This window comes from Mastomys coucha, unplaced genomic scaffold, assembly GCF_008632895.1.
Source record: "Mastomys coucha isolate ucsf_1 unplaced genomic scaffold, UCSF_Mcou_1 pScaffold5, whole genome shotgun sequence".
NCBI classification, from domain to species: domain Eukaryota; kingdom Metazoa; phylum Chordata; class Mammalia; order Rodentia; family Muridae; genus Mastomys; species Mastomys coucha.
Window position 1 is genome coordinate 13,262,446 of NW_022196911.1, and position 19,365 is coordinate 13,281,810.

The 19,365-nt window shown below is 45.4% G+C and overlaps 2 long non-coding RNA genes across 3 annotated transcripts in view; both read left to right on the top strand.

Annotated features, from left to right (window-relative positions):
* The window catches only part of LOC116079209, a 57,063-nt gene that overhangs the window by 28,226 nt on the left and 9,472 nt on the right, over window positions 1-19,365 (top strand). The window lies entirely within an intron of this gene.
* LOC116079210 lies at window positions 13,630-14,960 on the top strand. 2 transcript variants are annotated; one of them, XR_004113818.1, is made up of 3 exons: window positions 13,630-13,674; window positions 14,371-14,443; window positions 14,670-14,960. It is a non-coding gene; the product is annotated as an uncharacterized LOC116079210 (long non-coding RNA). The 2 variants fall into 2 exon arrangements; XR_004113817.1 differs by having other exon boundaries at window positions 13,644-13,715.

Genomic DNA, 19,365 nt, shown 5'->3' on the forward strand with positions numbered 1-19,365 from the left:
ATGAGGAAAGGCCCAGCATGAGGAAAGGCCCAACATGAGGAAAGGAAGGCCCAGCATGAGGAAAGGCCCAGCATGAGGGGAGGCCCAGCATGAGGAAAGGCCCAGAATGAGGAGAGGCCCAGCATGAGGGGAGGCCCAGCATGAGGGGAGGACCAGCATGAGGGGAGGACCAGCATGAGGGGAGGACCAGCATGAGGGGAGGACCAGCATGAGGGGAGGTACAACATGAGGGGAGGACTAGCATGAGGAGAGGCCCAGCATGAGGAAAGGCCCAGCATGAGGGGAGGTACAACATGAGGGGAGGACCAGCATGAGGAGAGGCCCATCATGAGGGGAGGACCAGCATGAGGAAAGGCCCAGCATGAGGGGAGGCCCAGCATGAAGGGAGGCCCAGCATGAGGGGAGGCCCAGCATGAGGAAAGGCCCAGCATGAGGAAAGGCCCAGCATGAGGGGAGGTCCAGCATGAGGGGAGGCCCAGCATGAGGAGAGGTACAACATGAGGGAAGGACCTGCATGAGGGGAGGCCCAGAATGAGTGACATCATTTCAACCTCCCACTTAACAAGGAGGACAAGAAGGATGTGCACTACTCACCAGAGCCATTGGCAACCTGACAGCTATATAGTCTGAAAACCTCGAGTCTCAAATTACTTATCACCAAGCAACAGCCAGGCAGACCCCACCATCACTGACACCCAACTTCACATTTCTCCTCATTGCTGCCAAGGGACGCACACTGTCACCTGTGCAGCATTTGTGCCAGAACAGATGACAGATAGAAAACTAGAAAACTTGGGATGCACTGCCCAGCCCCCTCAAAACTAAAGCAGAGGTGGGTCCTGCATGGGAAGCTAAAGAGAGCAGCAGTGAGGTTCAGTAGAATGTCAGTGAGCCAGCATCTCACCCTGCAGATTTTATAATACTACACTCACATATGGTTACTTGTTATTACAGTATCATTGAGGTTGTGGGGAGTATTCTGACTGTGAGAAGGTATATACTAGAATGAGAAGAGGCGAAAAGTTACTGACAGATAGGTTAGTCAAAAATGACTGTTTGGAATTATATCCAGCCACAAAGCCTAACAGCTTATGTTCAATCCTCCTGACCAGCATGATGGAAGGAGAGAATCAACTCCCACAAGTTGTCCTCTGGCTTCCACAAGAGTGCTATGAAACACATATGCCCATGCTCGCTCACACACACAGACACAGTAAGTGTAATGAAAAATGTAGAGACAAGAGAAATATAAGAAAAGAAGTGCAGCAATTGGGAAAGCATACTGAGATAAATATCAGTGTTTATTAGATCTTTGGAACTTTCGATGGAGTATACCTGTTTAAAATGAGACACTGTAGGAAAAGTTCTCCTGGAAGCTGCAGCTCTGCTCCGTGGTTGACTGGGGTGTCTGTTGGTGAGTGGTGCCTTCTGGGGAGGATGCTGGTGCTGACTTAGACAATCCTGTCTTGGGAGGGAGCACATAAATATGTAAGAAATTTAAGTTAACTTTCTGGCCATATGATGATAACTCTGAATATCCACAGAATAACACATAAATAAGTACATTTGAAACACCTTGACCCACTTCATGGCCATCTGTCCTAAACTATTTTCAAAGAACCAGCAATGGGCAGGGTGCTTTTACCATGTTCCAATTTGGCTCAGTAATGTTTTAGGTAACAACTATGGATATTCAAGGATATGGTCCTTCCAGGACCTGATGGTGACACCCATAGACAGGACAACACTATGTGGGGAGCTGGGCATAATAACCGTGCTACAGCGGGTCATAGTGGAGATCTCTGTGACACTGGCTGGCACCTAACACCCACACTAGTGTAAACCAAGGAATGGTCATAGATGTCTTTACTGTTGCCTGGCTAGCTCAGTCAGTAGAACATGGGACTCTTAATCCTAGGGTCATGAATTTGAGCCCTACATTAGGTGCCAGATGTTGTTTGTGGCCCCAACCAAGACCCTTGGGGGCAGGGGTAAGAAGGTTCAGAGTCAATGACACAGACTCTGGGAGTCAGGCAGGTGACAAAAGCAGACTCATTTATTTAAGGAACTGGGCAAAACTTTAACCTCCTCCCACCCCCAGCATCTTACTGGCCTTGTCTCTTTCTCATTGGCTCACTCCATTGCCTGATCCAGGTCGGTGGTCTCCAGCCCTGTCAGCAGATTCTAGGTTGGCTGGGAGAGGAAGTATCAGTGGCGCATGTGCCAGCATTGCAGCTGGATCTGCTTGGCTAAGTTCCTCCCACACTTTACTTTTAGCTATTGACAGTAGCAGCAGCAGCAGCACTGTCTGAACCTGAGTGGTTTACTGATAGGCCTTGAGCTATGAGGCTGGTAGTGCCCCTTTTCTTTGTAGAAGGAAACAATCTAGCCTAAGGAAGTGTGCGAGGCTCTCTGTCCATGGTCCTGACAGTCTCATCAAAGCTTACAAAAAGCTGGCTGCCCTGGGCAACCCCCATCTCATGCACACCCCCTCCCCCTTCCATCAGCAATTCTTCCAGAACTCCTGCTGATCTGGTCCCTTTCTGTCTAGTCCACTGTCCTTCATCTGTCCCATAATACCTCATGACTTGCTCATGTTCGTTGCGTGTGGCTGTGTCTTAGAGAAGGTGCTGGAATGAAACCATAGACCCAGTGGTAACTCTGGAACAGTGCCTTCTGCCTGCTCCTTAAGGTGATCGATGTGTGTTGGTCTTCAGCTAAAGGCTAAAGAGAGCGTGCTACCGAGAGTATTCATTTGGATTTGGTTTCCATGGCATTTGGATTGTAAAGATATTTAGCATCTGGGCTGAAAGTGCAAGCAGAGCCCCCAGTGTCTCAGCAGCTTGGTGCAACAATGGCCAGCCAGTGGCCCCTCAGATCCTCTAAAGTTTGGGCAAGCAGCCTTTACATAGTGGTTTGCAGGTCTGTCACATTGCTGCGCCCTAAGTGAACTCCCCAGCTCTCATGGGGCCTCACACTGGCCAGAGAAAGTGAGATAAGGCAGTTTTACCTTATACAGAATGATGGCAGCGGATGGTCCCCATGTGTATAGACAGTGCTAGCACTTCCCTCCGGCTTTCTTCCCTGCTCCTATCCCAGAAAAGCATGTCTGAAATGCTGGGATAAGACTTTCCTACCTTCCAGGAGCACATCAAAGTCCATTTGCACACACCGCCAAGACTCTGTCTTCTACTGCCAGTAAACAGCATGGGCGATTTAAAAAGCTGTATATTTTTGCTCTACAGTGCCTTAAAAATCAAAGCATGCATGCGATTTTTTATTAGATTTTTAAAAATATTTACATTTTTCCTTTGCTGATTAATATAGCTAACATTTGAGATTGCTCTTACTTACAATGGCTTCTAACTTGCCAGGCAGGGGTGACATACATCTTTTATCCCAGCACTCGGGAGGCAGAGGCAGGGTAGCTCTCTGTGAGTTCAAGGCCAACCTGCTCTCCTGGTCTGTATAGATCGAGTTCCAGGACAGCCAGGGCTATACAGGAAACCTGGTCTCTAAAAAACTAAACAAAACAAAATAACAATTGCTTCTGACAGTCTTTTTTAAAAACCCAATGATATCCACATGGAATCCTAGTAAGATAACCCTAGTGCAACAAAAGTTTTTGGCTTAAGCATACATACATACATACATACATACATACATATATGATTTAAATATATTAAGCACATTCTATGTTTATAATGGCATACTCTATGCATGTAGAAAACATAGAGTTGATCAGTAACAATCAACACCTATTTATTTGATATTTTCTCTATGCTTGATAGAATGCCAGATGTTCTCCACCCCTATTCTTTGAGTTACAAGGCTATCTCAACAAAGTGCCCAATGTACATGTAGTTCCAGCTTCTTAAACTGCCCATGGGCCCACATAGGGCCTCATAACTCAATGTGGAGATCATGGAAAATTTGGCAACAATTAAAAGTCTCAGCACTCAATTTGAAATCAGATGGCTGATGAACCAAGCGTTTGTGGCAGCTCTTACCCTTGCTATATCCTGTGGCTTCACTGCAACCCTGGCTCCGGACATGCAGCCCGTGCTGGGCACTGTGCCTCTGCACTCCATGAGCAGCACCGAGGACTGCTGCCTGAAACCCTTCAGTGCAGTATTCATCAAGAATGGCGCTGTTTCTACTGTGTTTACAAACTCCCCTAGAAGCAGAATCGTTGAATTATGGAAAACAATGTTTTTGAGATGTTTAATATTTTCTCACCGCCGTTCCTCAGAGTGTGGACACTAAACCAATATATTTCTGATTGTTTTCTGTAACAATGTTTGATCTTCTAGAATTGTTGTTTGAGGGCGTACAAGATGTCCCAGCAAGTGTTTGTTGCAAAGCCTGAAGATCTGAGCTTAATCCCTAGGAATCATGGTTCAGGTGGAGAAACTGTCTCCTATAGGTTCTCCTCTGACCTTCAAGTATTTACTCTCTCTACACTAAATAAAATACAATTTTAAAAATTAAAAAATTGCTATTTCAGGGTAGATATGGTGGTGCAAGTCTGTAATTCAAGTGCGTGGGGAGCGAGGAAGCATGAGTATGTGGAGTTCAGGGCTACCCTCTGCTACAAAGGAAGTTCAAAGCCAGCCAGGGTTACACAAGACCTTATCTCAAAAACAAAAGACAAAGGAAACCCAAAACTGCAAAACTTGCTGTTTGAGCTGCTGGCCTGAGTCATTAAATTTTGGCTTGGGATCAGGATAGACTTTCCAGCCATTTCTGAAATGGCTCTAAGCAAACATCTACAATGTTGTACCACATGTTTATGCAAAGTAGCATCCTGAACACTGATGATTAAACCAATAAAACCAAAACATTGATCAGCTGAAGAAAACGCTGCGGATGTCGTAATCCTGCTGTGCCAGTTACTCAGGGTTTTAATTCCTCAAATAAAAACAAATAAGCAATCCAATTCTAGTATGAAAATCTGCTTTCTGTTTTAGTAAATGTATCCAAATCAAAGAACTTGTTTTAAATGAAATTTCTTTGTGATTTATCTGCAGATATTTGGCTTGTATCTAGTTTCATTTATCTGTATACCTTTACTCTTGTTAAAAAAAGAAAGAAAGAAAGAAAGGAAGGAAGGAAGGAAGAAAGAAAGAAAGAAAGAAAGAAAGAAAGAAAGAGAGAAAGAAACTTAGGGCAAAACTGGGTTGTGAAGAGGAAAGGCTTCCTGTACTGGGAAGATGAAGTTAAATAGTCTCTTTCCCATGCTTTCCTGACACTGACATTCCTGCATTCAACTCAAGCTTGCCACACAGGAGAAAAAAGCCTGAAGTGAAAGCAGATTTTCCTATGTTATACCTTGTATTTGATCTGTGTCCCTCAAAAAGAAGTTTAGGGAGTCTTACCCCAGTATTTGTGACTATGATTATCGATTATGGGTCTATCTGGAAATGGTGTTATTCCTCATAGATTTCAGTGAGATAGGAACCCCTTAGGGTGCGTTCTAACTGAATGTGCCTGGCATTTCCACAGCTATGTGGAAAGCAGATCGTGTGTATTGCGGGATCAGTGGGGATCACTTGGGGGTATTAGTTACCCTACAGACTGCCAGAGGCAAAGAAGAGTTCTCTCCCAGATTTCTGAGGGGGCACAATCTGCAGACACCCTCATTTCAGACTTCTGGGTTCCAGAAACTCAAGAAGGTATTTCTCTCATTTTTAAACAACTTAGCTTGTGATTCTTTGCCGGTGGTAGCCCTAGGAAACCAATGACATATATCACAAATGAACTCGGAAAACAAAATTCCAAATGTAAAGTGAATTTCTTGTCATTAGAGCTGGACACAATCAGATTTGCTGTTAATCTGTTCCTGGAAAGCACTGTGCGGAGGCAGCCATCCAAGGCAAGGCAGGAAGTTGGGGGTTGGGGAGTAGAACTCAAGGCTCATTCCTGCTGTGGGGCTTCCGGTCCTCCCACCAAGGGGTGCAGGTGCCCCCCTGACTTTTTAAGGAATTATCTTGGCACCATTTAGTTTTCAGTGAGATTGTCATCATCTACAACTTGTCCAACAGTCCTTGGCTTCTTTCTCAGTGGTTCTGTGGCAAAGATGGAAAGTCTACAAAGCCGTCAAGTCGAGATGCTCCTGAGGTCATTAGAAAGCAGGAAAACTGGTATCTCTTAAAATATTTTGGGTTTTAGCTCCAGTTACTCATGGAGGGGCTATGAAGCTGCAAAGGAAGAGGGTCTGGGAGTGGCTTGTGGCGTTTCACATGCATTCACAGCCTGATGTGCAGGGAGGGAGACCCAGGTCAAACACCAACATCCCAGAGGAGGATTTCCTCTGTGAGGGGCGTGAGAGAGAGGCTACCTCAGACCCTGTGCTCTGTGCCTTGTACGGTCCCCTAGCAGAAATGAGGGAGTGAAGACAGAGGGACTGTGTTGGAAGGTGGGCATCAACATACCACAGGGGCTATATGGGAAAGCAGGAGTCGTTGGCACACCTCAGGGACCATGTTGGAGGGTAAGCGACTCCACACCGTAGGCTTTCATACACTCTTCTTTCAGGACTTTGTGAACCCAGCAATGGTTTGGTTTGGTTTTGATTTGAGTTTTAGTTTTTTGAAGCAGGAGAAAGAATCTCATGTATCCCAGGCTAGCTAGCCTAAAACTCACTAGGTAGCTGAGGATGACCTGAAACTTCTGAGTCTCTTCCTTCGCCTCTGAAACGTTGGGGTCACATACAGATGCCATCTCCAAGGTTTTACAAGACGTTCCTTCCGCTAATCCCAGAGTCAATCATGCACTTGGCACCCATTGTTCAGCCTTGTAATTACCATCCTGATGAGGCTCTGAAATATTTTTAGAGGACTCTGGAGCCACTAGAAAAAGAATGCATTATACTTAATGTAATTCTCTTGCTAAGTGAATTTTAATTTATGAGAGCTGTTATTCCAGGAACTGTCTAGGTAACCGGATTGTAAGGAACAGGTAACTAGACATGACTTTTCTCTTCTCCCTGTAGCACTGAAGTAGAGTCCTGGCTGCACTCAGATTTACAAAAATCTGTTTGGGTGTTACTCTGAAAGGTTTAGGGGATATCTTCTTGTGGTCAGAGAATTAAAAACAATTCTTGTACATTTAAAGCATCTGTTAAGGATTGTGGAGTATTTAGCATGCTGTGCTCATCTTGGTTTGGGTGCTGGGGACAGTGGTGTTAGCTCACAGGCAGTAAGAGGTATCTGCTTCTCAGCACAGGCTCTTTATGCAGCCCATCAGTCTACTGGAATACAAGCATAGCACCGCTTCAGGTGGGCCAGCGAGTGTCTCTGAACTTATGGCATAGATAGTTATTTTTTAGAGACAATCAAGCGTTCTGTCACTGTGAACCTATCACCCGATTGGCTCCCTCTGCCAGTGTGATCCCTGCATAGGTCATATTGTAAGATTTGGCGAGCTAAGTCTTACATCCAGGATGTCATCCCACTCACAAAGACACAGAGATGGAGATTGATGCAATAAGCATGAGGTTTTAATGATCCAGTATACTGGAGTCATCCTGCATTCGGGGCAAAGGTGACCCCAAGGAACAAAAGCACACACTCTTTATACCCTTCCGGAACATAGATTTACAGCATGAGTTGGTTATCTTGCATTGGTGGAGCCCACCGTCTTTTGAGTCCATTGACCTTTGTGCCCCAGGTGAGGAGGAGATACTAGGGAGATATCCGCCCCCTACTGGGAACGTTTCCTGGAACCAAGCATTACTCCCTGCAACTAGGGCATCTCCTGGGGACAGAAGTTTGTTCAGTAGACCCTTTTGAAGCTCCCTGACTTTAAGCTTAATGGACATTCCTGGCTTCCCAGTATTTTTATGAGGTGTCCCTGTTTGCTCAATTCTTACACTATAGATATGGAAAGAATTAGAAATTGGCCACCCAAAGGTGGGGTGTGTGGCCTGCCTTTACTATGTATCACTGTGGGAGCTTCTTAGTTAGGGTTGTACCGCTGTAAACAGACATCATGACCAAGGCAACTCTTACAAAGGATAACATTGAATTGGGGCTGGCTTACAGGTTCAGAGGTTCAGTCCATTATCATCAATTATCATCAATTTGGGAGCATGGCAGCATCCAGGCAGGCATGGTGCCTGAGGAGCTGAAAGTTCTAAATCTTCCCTTGCACTCCTCTAGGAGAAGACTAGCTTCCAGGGAGCGAGCATGAGGGTCTTATAGCCACAATGACACATTTCCTCCAACAAGGGCACACCTACTCCAACAAGGACACACCTCCTAATAGTGCCACTCCCTGGGCCAACCATATTCAAACCGTCACAGGGAGATACACCAAGACGGGGCCAGGAGTTTGTTCTTCCCATGTGAGTGCACAGTAAGACTTGTCATTGTTGGTGACCTCATAAGATGATTAGAGGGAGAGGCTCCCACTGTGGTAGCTAAGACTCCACTAGGAGAAGCAATGAAGGTTACCTGAGTGCAGCTCTATGTGGTCACATTGTATGAGGTGTACAGTATGACCTTTCCTGGGGCTAATACACACTGAGCTGTTAAGAAGTGTTTATTTTACAACTACTTTATGGTGTGTTTGGAATCTGTTTGGAGCTCTGAGGGGGTAAATTTTATGAGTCATGTGGGTTGACCCACAGATATGTTTCCAAACGAGAAGAACCCCTAAGAATGGTGGGTACAGCCTATTGTCCTGTATGTCATAGTTACATAGCTATGTTGTGTATAATTCTCACAAACCTGAGACAGTGACAACTGCATTATTGCTCCTTGTGTCTGATCACAACAGTGCTGACAGCTGGTCAGCAAGATAGCCTTGTTCTGTATGTGCCTATTGAATATATATCTATTATCTTGTAAGCATCCAATGCACTAGCTTTCCCTTGTGCTAACTGAAGCTTCTCTTGCATGTGTGTGCCCCCCCCTTTTTTTTGGTTTTTTCAAGACAGGGTTTCTCTGTATCACCTTGGCTGTCCTAGAACTCACTCTGTAGACCAGGCTGGGCCTCAAACTCAGAAATTCACCTGCCTCTGCCTCCCAAGTGTTGGGATTAAAGGCGTGCGCCACCACCGCCCGGCCATATGCAGCACTTTTGACACTTGGATCAGGGATACTTTGAGAAGGAAATCAACTGAACACATAAAAATATCAAGATGCATGAATCTAAATAGATGGTGAAGAGGATGCTTGTTATAATGTGACCAGAGCCATCCAGGAAGAGACTCCCCATGTCCAGTCTCAGCAGGGGATGAGGGTGTTAAGAACAGATTTTTTGGCCTCTGTAGATGTCCTAGAATGACCTTGAAATCTCACAGTTCTGAGTTATAGTTAAGTTCTAGTGGCTGTGGCTGAATGTGTGTTGTTGGGTCCCAAAGTCATGGCTTCATACCATCTTAAAAATGTTGCCACAGATTTTAGCAACATTGTCTTTCCTTGTAAGTGCATACCTGACAGAACAGCTCAAATACAGACCTTCTCTGACTTGCCACCCCTGAGGTGTGAGGCAGCTGCTCTTCCCACAGGAAAACAGTCAATGGCAACAGTGGGATTAGGATTGAGACCCACAGCATTGTGTGACTGTGGCTAGATTGGATCCTCTAGAGCAAAGCCTTCCAAGAGATGGGGCACCGAGGTTCTGGTGTCTCCAGAACAATTGTCTTAACAAGTCTTCCCCCTCTACTTACACTGGGCACCAACCGTCCTGAGCAATGAGGATGGGATTTGGGTGAACCAGTATGTGCTAGCTCTAAAGCAAGGAGCAAACTGAGAGATGCCATGAGAAGGTCCCAACATGACCATTAGTATAGCTCAGCCTTCACAACCTCTATTTTGTTAATTATGGATCTTTTCTTGCCAACTCTCTACATTGTAGAGAAGGCATCGGTGGGGTGTATTTCATCATTTAAAAAATTATGAATGTGCATGTTCTGCTTGCATGTATGTATGTGCTGTGTGTTGCATACAGAGCCCAAAGAGGCTAGAAGATGGCACGGGATCCCCTAGGACTGGAGTTTCAAATGGTTGTGAGCTATCATTTAGGTTCTGGGAATCAAATCTGTGTCCTCTAGAAGACAGACAATGCTCTTAACTGCTGAGCCAATTCTCTAGCCTCTATTCCCAATGTTTACCATTGTACAATAAACACAGATTATATGGTGTGAACCATTTTGAGGTGTGCAGTTTGGTGTCTCTAAGTAAGTCCATGCTCTCATGTGGCCATTGCCACCTATGACAGACCTTTTCAGCGCTGGGACTCTGAATCTACTCCCCTGACTTCTCTCCCTGCCGGCAGAGCCAGCACCTCCCCTCCACCTCCAGGCTTTCTGTTTAATTACTACACGGTGTAGAAATGAGTTCACATACCATTTTTCTTTTTGTGACTGGTTTTCTTTTAGAATGCTGTCTTCAAGGGTCACGCACGTGGTAGCATCTGTCACAATTTTATTCCTTGAAGGTTGAATAACATTCACTGTCTGTCTAACACACCTTTTGGGTATTCATTTGTAAACAGACATCTGAGTTGTTGCTACGAATCCTCCAGGATTTGGAGTGCACGCAGGGCCTCTCTTGTGGTAGCAAGCACTCTAGCCCTGAGCTGTAGGCCCAGCCCGACTTCAGCATAGTAACTGTTGTGAATAAAAGTTCTTATAAATGTCTCTTCGAGGCCCACTTCCTGCTCCAGAATACAGATCCCGATTGGCCATTTTATTTTAATCTTTTTAGACACCATACTGAGCCCACAGCAGCTGCATCCTTCTAACAATGGTTCACAGGGTTCTGGTCTTTTTCCCTTTTGCCAACATTTAATAGTTTCTCCGTGGAGTTGCTACTTTAATAGGTGTGAGGTGGTGGCTCACTATAGTGCTGGCTTGGATTTACTTAATGGCGTGTCTTTTTAAAAAAGTTTGTTGGCCATTTGTAGAAATGACAGCTCAGTTCCTTTGCATATTTTAAATTTAAGGTTTTGTTTTTTTTTTTTAACCAGCTCTTTATAAATTCTTGTTATTATTCTTTCACCAGATAAATGACTGGCAACTGCTCACACCTACTCTGCAGGTTGACTTTTTACTGCTGGCAGTATCTTTTGATGCCTGTGACATCCATGAAGTCAGATTTATCAATGTTTTCCTTTTGATGTCTAATGTCTTGCTTTTGCTGATACATCCAAGAAATTGTTGCCGAATTTGCTCCCACCCATTGTTCCACAGGGATTTCATAGCTTTGGGCTTTTACATTTAGCCCATATACTAGGTATGTTAGGTATGTATGTTAGGCCAGCTTGAGACATGCTAGAGTCATTTGAGAAGGGATTCTCAGTCGAGAAAAGTGCCTCCATATGATTTGCCTATAGGCAAGTGTGTAGTGTGTTTTCTTGATTAATGATTGATGTGGGTGGGCCTAGATCACTGGAGACAGTGAGAGCCCTGGGCAGGTCATCCTCGGGGTATGAGAAACCAAGCTGAGCAAGCCCTCAGGAGCAGGCCAATAAGTAGCACTCCTCCATGGCCTCCACTGCAGTTCCTGCCTCTGAACTGCTCGGCAATAAGCTCCTGGCCTGCTTCCCTCATGATGGAACTTGACCCCAGAGCTGTAAGCTGTTAAACACCCTTGCCTCCCAGTTGCTTGTGGTGATGGTGATCTATCACAACAACAGAAACCCTAACTAAGGCAGTCTCAAATCCATTCTGAGTTATGGGGTTTTTTGTTTTGTTTTGTTTTGTTTTAATTTGGTTTTTTGAGACAGGGTTTTTCTGTGTAGCCCTGGCTGTCCTGGAACTCACTCTGCAGACCAGGCTGGCCTCAAACTCAGAAATCCACCTGCCTCTGCCTCCCAAGTGCTGGGATTAAAGGCATGCACCACCACTGCCTGGCCTGAGTTATGTTTTATAGATGCTTTCAGAGTGATCCAGCACCATTGTTTGACTGTGGGTAAGCGATTTTCCCAGCCTTGTGTTGAAAAGGCCATTCTTTATCCAGGGAATGACTGGTACCCTTGTTGGAAGTCATGTGGCCATTCCCGTGAGAATTCACTTCTGGTTTTGTATATCTGACTTAATTCGGTTTATATGTCTGACTACCAGCCCCACAGTGTTGTAAATACCTTGTCATCTTCAGTTTGGGGATCAGGATGTATGATTCCTTCTGCTTTGTTCTTGGCTAATATTGTTTTATTTATTTGATACCCATTGACTACATAGGACTTTTAGCATAGATGTTTCTACTTCAACAAAGTAAGCCCTTGACCTTTGGTAGACACTTATGTTAAAGCTACCTACAGGGCAGTGGTAGCCCATGCCTTTAATCCCAGCACTTGGGAGGCAGAGGCAGGTGGATTTCTGAGTTCGAGGCCAGCCTGGTCTACAGAATGAGTTCCAGGACAGCCAGGGCTATACAAAGAAACCCTGTCTTGAAAAAAACCAAAACCAAAACCAAAACCAAAACCAAAGCCAAAATAAAATAAACAACAACAACAACAACAACTGCTGAGTTAAAGCTACCCGCATTGTCACACATGTTAACTTCTCATGTTACATATGTGTGAACACAGTTCTTTTCTCCTCATTCATGTCTCCCTCAGGTCCCTCAGAAACATTTTCCCGTTTTCATTATACATGACTTTTATTTTTTGGTTAATTACCAAGTCTTCTAATTTTTTTTTCAATCCTGTTGTAAGTAGAATTGATTTCTTACTTTCTCTATCTTATTATTTATTGTTACCATGGAGAAATGTGTCTGGTTTCTGTTTACAGAGTTTGTATACTGCCGCTTTACTGAATTTGGTTTATTGGTTCTGATATTTTTGTGGAACACTTTGCATTACATAACGTGGCAGGAGATACATTCACTAGATCTCCACTTTGAATAACTTCTGATTCTTTTCTTGCCTAGTTGTTCTGGCTGGGGCTTTTAGGACTGTGTTAAGCTGAGGTGGGAAGAGTGGCATCCCTGGCTTGCCCTGACCTTTGGTTCCCGTGTTCTCCAGCGTCTGATCTTTGCTGTGTCTTTTTCACATGTGCTTTTCATCATGTAGACCTGACCTTCTCTTAGTCCTCGTTTGCTGAGTGGGTTCTTGTGGGGCAAGTGTGTGGAAACTTGTTTGTGTTTTCTTGGGCACAACTCAGGTGCCTGTGCCTTCTCTACTCTGCCTTTGATCATTCAGTTCCCAGATAAAAAACACATAACCTTTATATTTATAGTAAGCCTTTATACCACTAGAGCTGGACAGATATTTACCCCCTAAGCTATTAGAATTTACTTCCCCATCAATGACCCTGAGCTATAACTTGCCATATTTCATCTGGGCAGCTCTTAACTCCAATCGACCAACCCTCATGGCCAAGTTTTCATGATGTCTACCCCATGGCGTCTTGTCCTCTCTCTTTCTTGTGGTCTCCTCAGCCCTGAAGCCCTGGAACCCAAACTCTGCCTATTTCTCTTCTGCCCAGCTATAGGCTGTAGGCATCTTTATTTACCAATCAGGGGCAACTTGCTGCGGGGTAGGTGGAGGGGAAAGGTTATATAGCATCCAACAAGTTCTCGAGGGCCAGTATTTAGTATTATAATACATAGCAACAGACCCAACCTCAACATTCTTTGAAGTCTAGAGGTTTGTGAATGTTCTTTTAAGTTCTGTGTCCTGAGCAGAAGTCTAGGTCATTCTCATCCGCAAACATACCCACAGGTGGGCTTCAGAGAGAAGATGCTGGTTTGATCTTTCATATGGTTTGTATTTTGCAATGAGGTCTGAGTGAGTGGACTTCTTTAGTTAGTTCTGTGTCTGAGGTAGACAGAGCAGGTTGGGACAGAAGAAAGGATGTGTGGGCCTGGTTGGTCCTGGAGGTTGGAGATCTCTTCAGTGGAATGAAGTCAGGTGGATACAGGGGACTGGCCTAGTGTGCAGGATGAACATTCTGGTCTAAACCTGGAGTGTTTGGATAGATCTAGAGCACTGGTTCTCAATCTTCCTAACACTGGGATCCTTTAATACAGTTCCTCCCAGGTGGCGATCCCCAATCATAAAATCATTTAATTGCAACTTCATATTGTAATTTTGCTAGTGTTATGAATAGTAATGTAAATATATGATATGTGACGCCCCTCAAGGGGTCACGACCCACAGGTTGAGAACCTCTGATATAAAGGTCAGCTGGGGTTCATGAAGCTGAGGATCAGACAGACTCACTGGTCTAGACTGTGAAGAAGGTTATGGTTGTGTGGAGAGCTTGGATGTGGCATGGGGAAGCCTCCACAGAAGATATTTTAAATAAATAAAATACCTTTAACCTTTAAAAATTGAATGTAATAAAATGACTAAAATTTGATTTTTCAGAAGTGATATGAATTTCTCTTTCTTTTCTCTTTTCCCCTGCTCCTTCAGGCAGTGTTTCCTTCCTCCACGGAGAACTGCCTTCACGGTTTATGATTTGCTTGCAAACTTCATCAAGTAAATGGTACAAAACATCAGTACATTTTCAGGAAAAAAACATTTACAGAAGTGCTAATGCCCTAATGTTTCTCAGCTTTGCCCTCTCTCTGTCGCCTCTCATATACTGGTCTAGATCGCACTGCTGCTCAGGAGTGGGCACCTTCCTGAGTTACAACCTGACGACTGCAAAAGCTGAGAGGGGAAGCCCTCCTTCAGCTGTTTTACATTTTTAATTTTCTTTGCAATTACAGGACAAACTGAAGACATGCTTCCCATGTCTCATGAAATCAAGCTTTAATTTGGGCAAGCAATTGAATTGAGGGCGGTAAAGAAATGCCAAGGGTTTGACCAACTTGGACTCTGTGACAAGCTGCAGTGGGCTTGGTGGCCCACGAGCACCAGAAGCTTAGCCCTGGGAGGCGTCCTGTGCACTCTGTCCGGAGTTCAGAGATAGAAACTGTTAGCATTCTGTCTAAGCTCCACCCCACAGTTACCTGGCAACAACAAACTCCACCCCACAGTTACCTGGCAACAGCCAGGCAGGCTGGCCCACTATAAAAGGGGCTGCTTGCCCCCTCCTCCGTCTCTTGCCTCTTGCTCTCTTGTTTCTCCCTTGCCCTCCTGGGCTCTTCTCTTCCCTTTCCCATTCTCTTCCTGCTCTCTTCACATGTTCATGGCTGGCCTCTACTTCTCTACTCTCTCTCTCTCTCTGTCTCTCTCTGCCTTTCTCTGCCTCTACTACCCTCTTAACTCCCCTCCTCATGCCCTGAATAAACTCTATTCTATACTATACCATTGTGTGACTGGTCCCTCAGGGGGAAGGGATGCCTTGGCATGGGCCCACCGAGACATCCCCTTCCCCCATACCTCATCACACCCCCATAGAACATATCTCTTATCTCTTTATCTTTTTATAAACACACCAGAGACTTCTTGTTGCAGCCTTGCCTGATACAAGATTGAAGTTCTCTGGGGCTTTAATCCCACTCCTGGAGCTCTGTTCTTACAACCTGCTCACCTCACAGCAGCCAGCCTCCTGACATGGCACACTGGGCTAGTAGCCATCATTTGGACACTTGCAAGTATAATTTAACTAATTTCTTGTTCTTGCTGCTGAGTTTGTTCCTGCTGCTCTCCTCAAATATCTCAGACTTCATGTTTTACAAAACCAGACATTATTTTTCACAGATCAGAGGCTGGTTGTCAAGGTCAAAGGGATAGTATCTACTTCCATCCCCAGAGGGCATGAATGCTATGTTCTCATGTGCCAGAAGGACCTTGCTAATTCTCTGAGGCCCTCCGTTTATAAGGCTGCCAATCCCAAGTTCCCTTCTCCAGCACCCTTAGTACTGTATCCGGAGTTTAGAACTTCACCATGAACTCTAGACAGGTGGACCTAAGCTGTTGTATGACCCATCTTTTCTCTTTGGTCACAAACCCTGCACTAGCATCTGGCCTTGGAGAGCAGGTTGTGGATGATGTGTTTATAAAAAGATAGAGGTATAAGATATGTTCTAGAGGGGTGTGGTGGGGTAGCGAGCCCATACCGAGGAATCCCTTCTCCCTGAGGGACCAGCCACATGACAGTGTAGTAGTATTGAATAGAGTTTATTCAGGGCATGGGGAGGGGAGTTAAGAGGGTAGTAGAGGCAGAAAAGGGCAGAGAGAGAGAGCAAGAAAGAGAGAGAGAGAGCAAGAGAGCAAGAGAGAGGGAGGAGGGGGCAAGCAGCCCCTTTTATAGTGGGCCAGACTTACCTGGCTATTGCCAGGTGACTGCGAGGTAGAGTTTAGACAGAATACTAACATTGGAGGCCAGAAGTTGTTATGGAAGTCCTGGGCCTGACTCTGGGCCAGGGCAGATGTGCTCCAGGTTTGTCAAGGCCTTTATGGATTCCTGCCTACTACTTAATTGCCTCGTCCCAATGAGTCATTGGCTCTAAATATCTCTCAAAACTGCTGAGGATCTGGTCTGATGAGTTGAGATGGCCTTTCTCCTGGGCCCACAGGCATCCTTTACAGCAGAAACAAACAGCTTAAGAACGCTCTCTCATAGCTCTTGTTAGGGTTTCACAGGGAAGTGCTGCATTTCTCAGCATGTAAACATCCTGGTATTTTACAATAAAACTCCTGGCACTGCTTAATGTTTCCATGGTAATTAGACAGCTTGCCAAGCCTCTTCAAAAATACACAAAAATGTGGTGTTTTTTTTTTTCTGAGAATGCAAAATTTTGTTGTCAGCTTTCCCTTTAGCTTGGGTTCCCATTTTATTCACCACCTTGGGAAGCTAAGCTAAACAATAGGGTCTCCCCCTCTTCCCCTCCCTCCTCCCCTCCCTCAAAGCTTTGTATCAATTACCTTCCTACACCACCTTGCAGTAAAAGATCTTCCTAAACTGAACTTGGGTTTTAAATGTAATGTTCTGCTACCACAAGCTCTTTCGTTAGACTGAAAATTACAACCATGGTTGGTACATAATTGATTAGTTACACTCTTTGATTGATAATACAAGACCTAAAATGGTTGGTTGGAACTGGATATACATGGTAATGTGGGTGCTTGAGTCCCTGGAGGGCCCTGTCTATGCTAAACAGGGCTCTGCACTACTTCTTCTAGTTTTCAGACATCACAAGCAGAGGCAAACGTGTCCACATAAACAGCCATGGAGAGATGGGAATGAAAAGAGCTTTGCTCTGATGACACATCCCTTGATTTTCTTTTCTTTTCTTTTTTTTTTTTTTTTTTTTTTTTTTTTTTTTTTTTGAGTTCCTTCAAAGTGCATGCCCAGAATCAGCTGCTGATCGTTAGAAAAACTCATTTGGAAAGACCTGTCAGCTGATAACCTGAGTGCCTGCACATGTGCACAGTTCCCAGGCAGTGTGTTCTCTGCTCCTCTATAGTGTTTCATCTCTCCTTGGGCTGGGCTGGGAGGCCCTGTGTTAGGATACCCGGAGGTCTGTGGGGTTCAGAGACCCTGGGTTTCCCTGACTGGGAGGGTGGTGGGTAACAGAGACCAGTGGGAAGTTCTCCTCCCTGTGGCACTGAAAGCAACAGTGAGTGGACTATCCTGCCCCTGCCCCCTTTCACATTAGCCTTTTTTGGTCTCCTGGGCCTGTCATGGCTGGCTCACATCTCCTGAGTGAACTCTGTCATTGCCCCTTCCTTCTTCCCAGCAATCTAACAGTAATAGACATGTCCAGGTCAGAATGCAAGAGACATCCGTAAGGATGCCAGTTTGCACTGCTGGCCCGTTTCCAGCTCCCTGGTCAAGTATCCAGAACAGGCTGGCAGGAGCTGATACGGAGATGCTCTCCCAGCCAAAATGATGTGCAACTCAGGTTCTCCGAAGAAGCTCAGCCAACAGGAGGTACTTGGAAGCAGCAGCAAGCTAGGTTTATGAATGCTGTGTCTGGAGCGATGTGCATATAGCTATGTAGATGTTCAGATGTGTTTGTTTTAAGGAATTAGCCCACAGAGGAGTATAAGTGACCAGTCTAAGATAGGTAGGGGAGAGCTACAGACAGAAAATCCTTCTCGACAGGGAGTCAAGACTTTAGGCCAAAGGCTGTCTGAAGGCAAGTTTCTCTCCTTGGGGAGGTCTATTTTTGAAGGTCATTTGCTGGTTAGAGGAGACCACTACACTATGGAAGGCCAGCTTTGTTACTTAGCAATACTGCTTTAAATGTTAATCAACCTGACACAAGCTAGTCTTTGGTGAGGAAGGAGCTTCCCACGGGAAAATTCCTCCAGAAGATCAGCCTGTAGGGCATTTTCCTAATTAGGGATTGATAGGGGAGGGCCCAGGCCATTGTGGGCATGGCCATTCCTGGTGGTTCTAGGTTCTAAAAGAAAGCAGGCCATGCAAGCCATGGGAAACAAGCCAGCAAGCATCCCCTGGCCTCCATGGCTTCTCCTCTATGGTCTCTGCATCAGTTCCTGCCTCTAGGTTCCTGCCATGTCCTGACTTCCTTTGATAGTGAGCAGTAATATGGAAGTGCAAGTCCAATAATCCCTTTCCTCCCAAAGTTGCTTTGGTCACGGTATTTCATCACAGAATTAGTCACCCCGATTAAGACAACACCCAACAGCCACCTCACAGCAATATCACAACCCGTGTTTAGCCCAGCATCTATGCTTCGTGACCCAGCCACACAGACGTAGTAGTTATCTCCCTGGGGATCAAAGGACCATGGTTAACCAGAGGCGAGCACATCTGTCCTCTGGGGCAGAAGAAGACATACATCTCCTGAGTGAACTCTGTCACTGCTGCACTGCCCGGTTGATGAGGTTGAGCCTGGCATGGAAGATGGTTCCCACATAGGGCCCCTGTACCACACTCCTTTTGGAGCATAGGAAGGCTTCTACCTCTGACCTACAGCCCTAAGGTACTCAGTGAGGCTATCCCATCCATCTAGACCTGGGATCTGTTATCCCTTCTCCCAGTTGCTCTAACCTTTCTCGTGCTAAGGGGCCACGTTATTCCTGAAAGCGTGACTCAGAACCTGCCTGAGAGTTTACACCAAGCCCTTAACCTCCTTCTACCTGCCAGGCTCCCCAGGGCCCTGGGCTTTTAAACCTAAAAGCTCAATTGGTTATTAACCCAGGGTGACTGTCACAAATATTTAGCAGGCGGGAAGACATGTAATTGGCTCCTGGTGTTCGGGCCGGGACGTCAAGAAAGTAGTGTGTCTTAGCCCTGTGTCTCCAGGTCCTCTCCAGCCCCACCGCATGCTGTCTGGGTCCCTGCTCCTGCTTTCAGGGACCAGGGCTGTGGCTCTCTGAGGAGGAGCAATACATATGCTCTCATCCCCTTCTTTTTGGTGTAGGTCATGAGTATATTGTTCTGCTCTGTGGCTTAGCTGGACTTTGTGATATCTTTTAACCTTCAACACGCTCTTTCTTTTGTGAATTGACACTCCCAGGAAAGTCCACAAAGGTGTTAAAGATTCT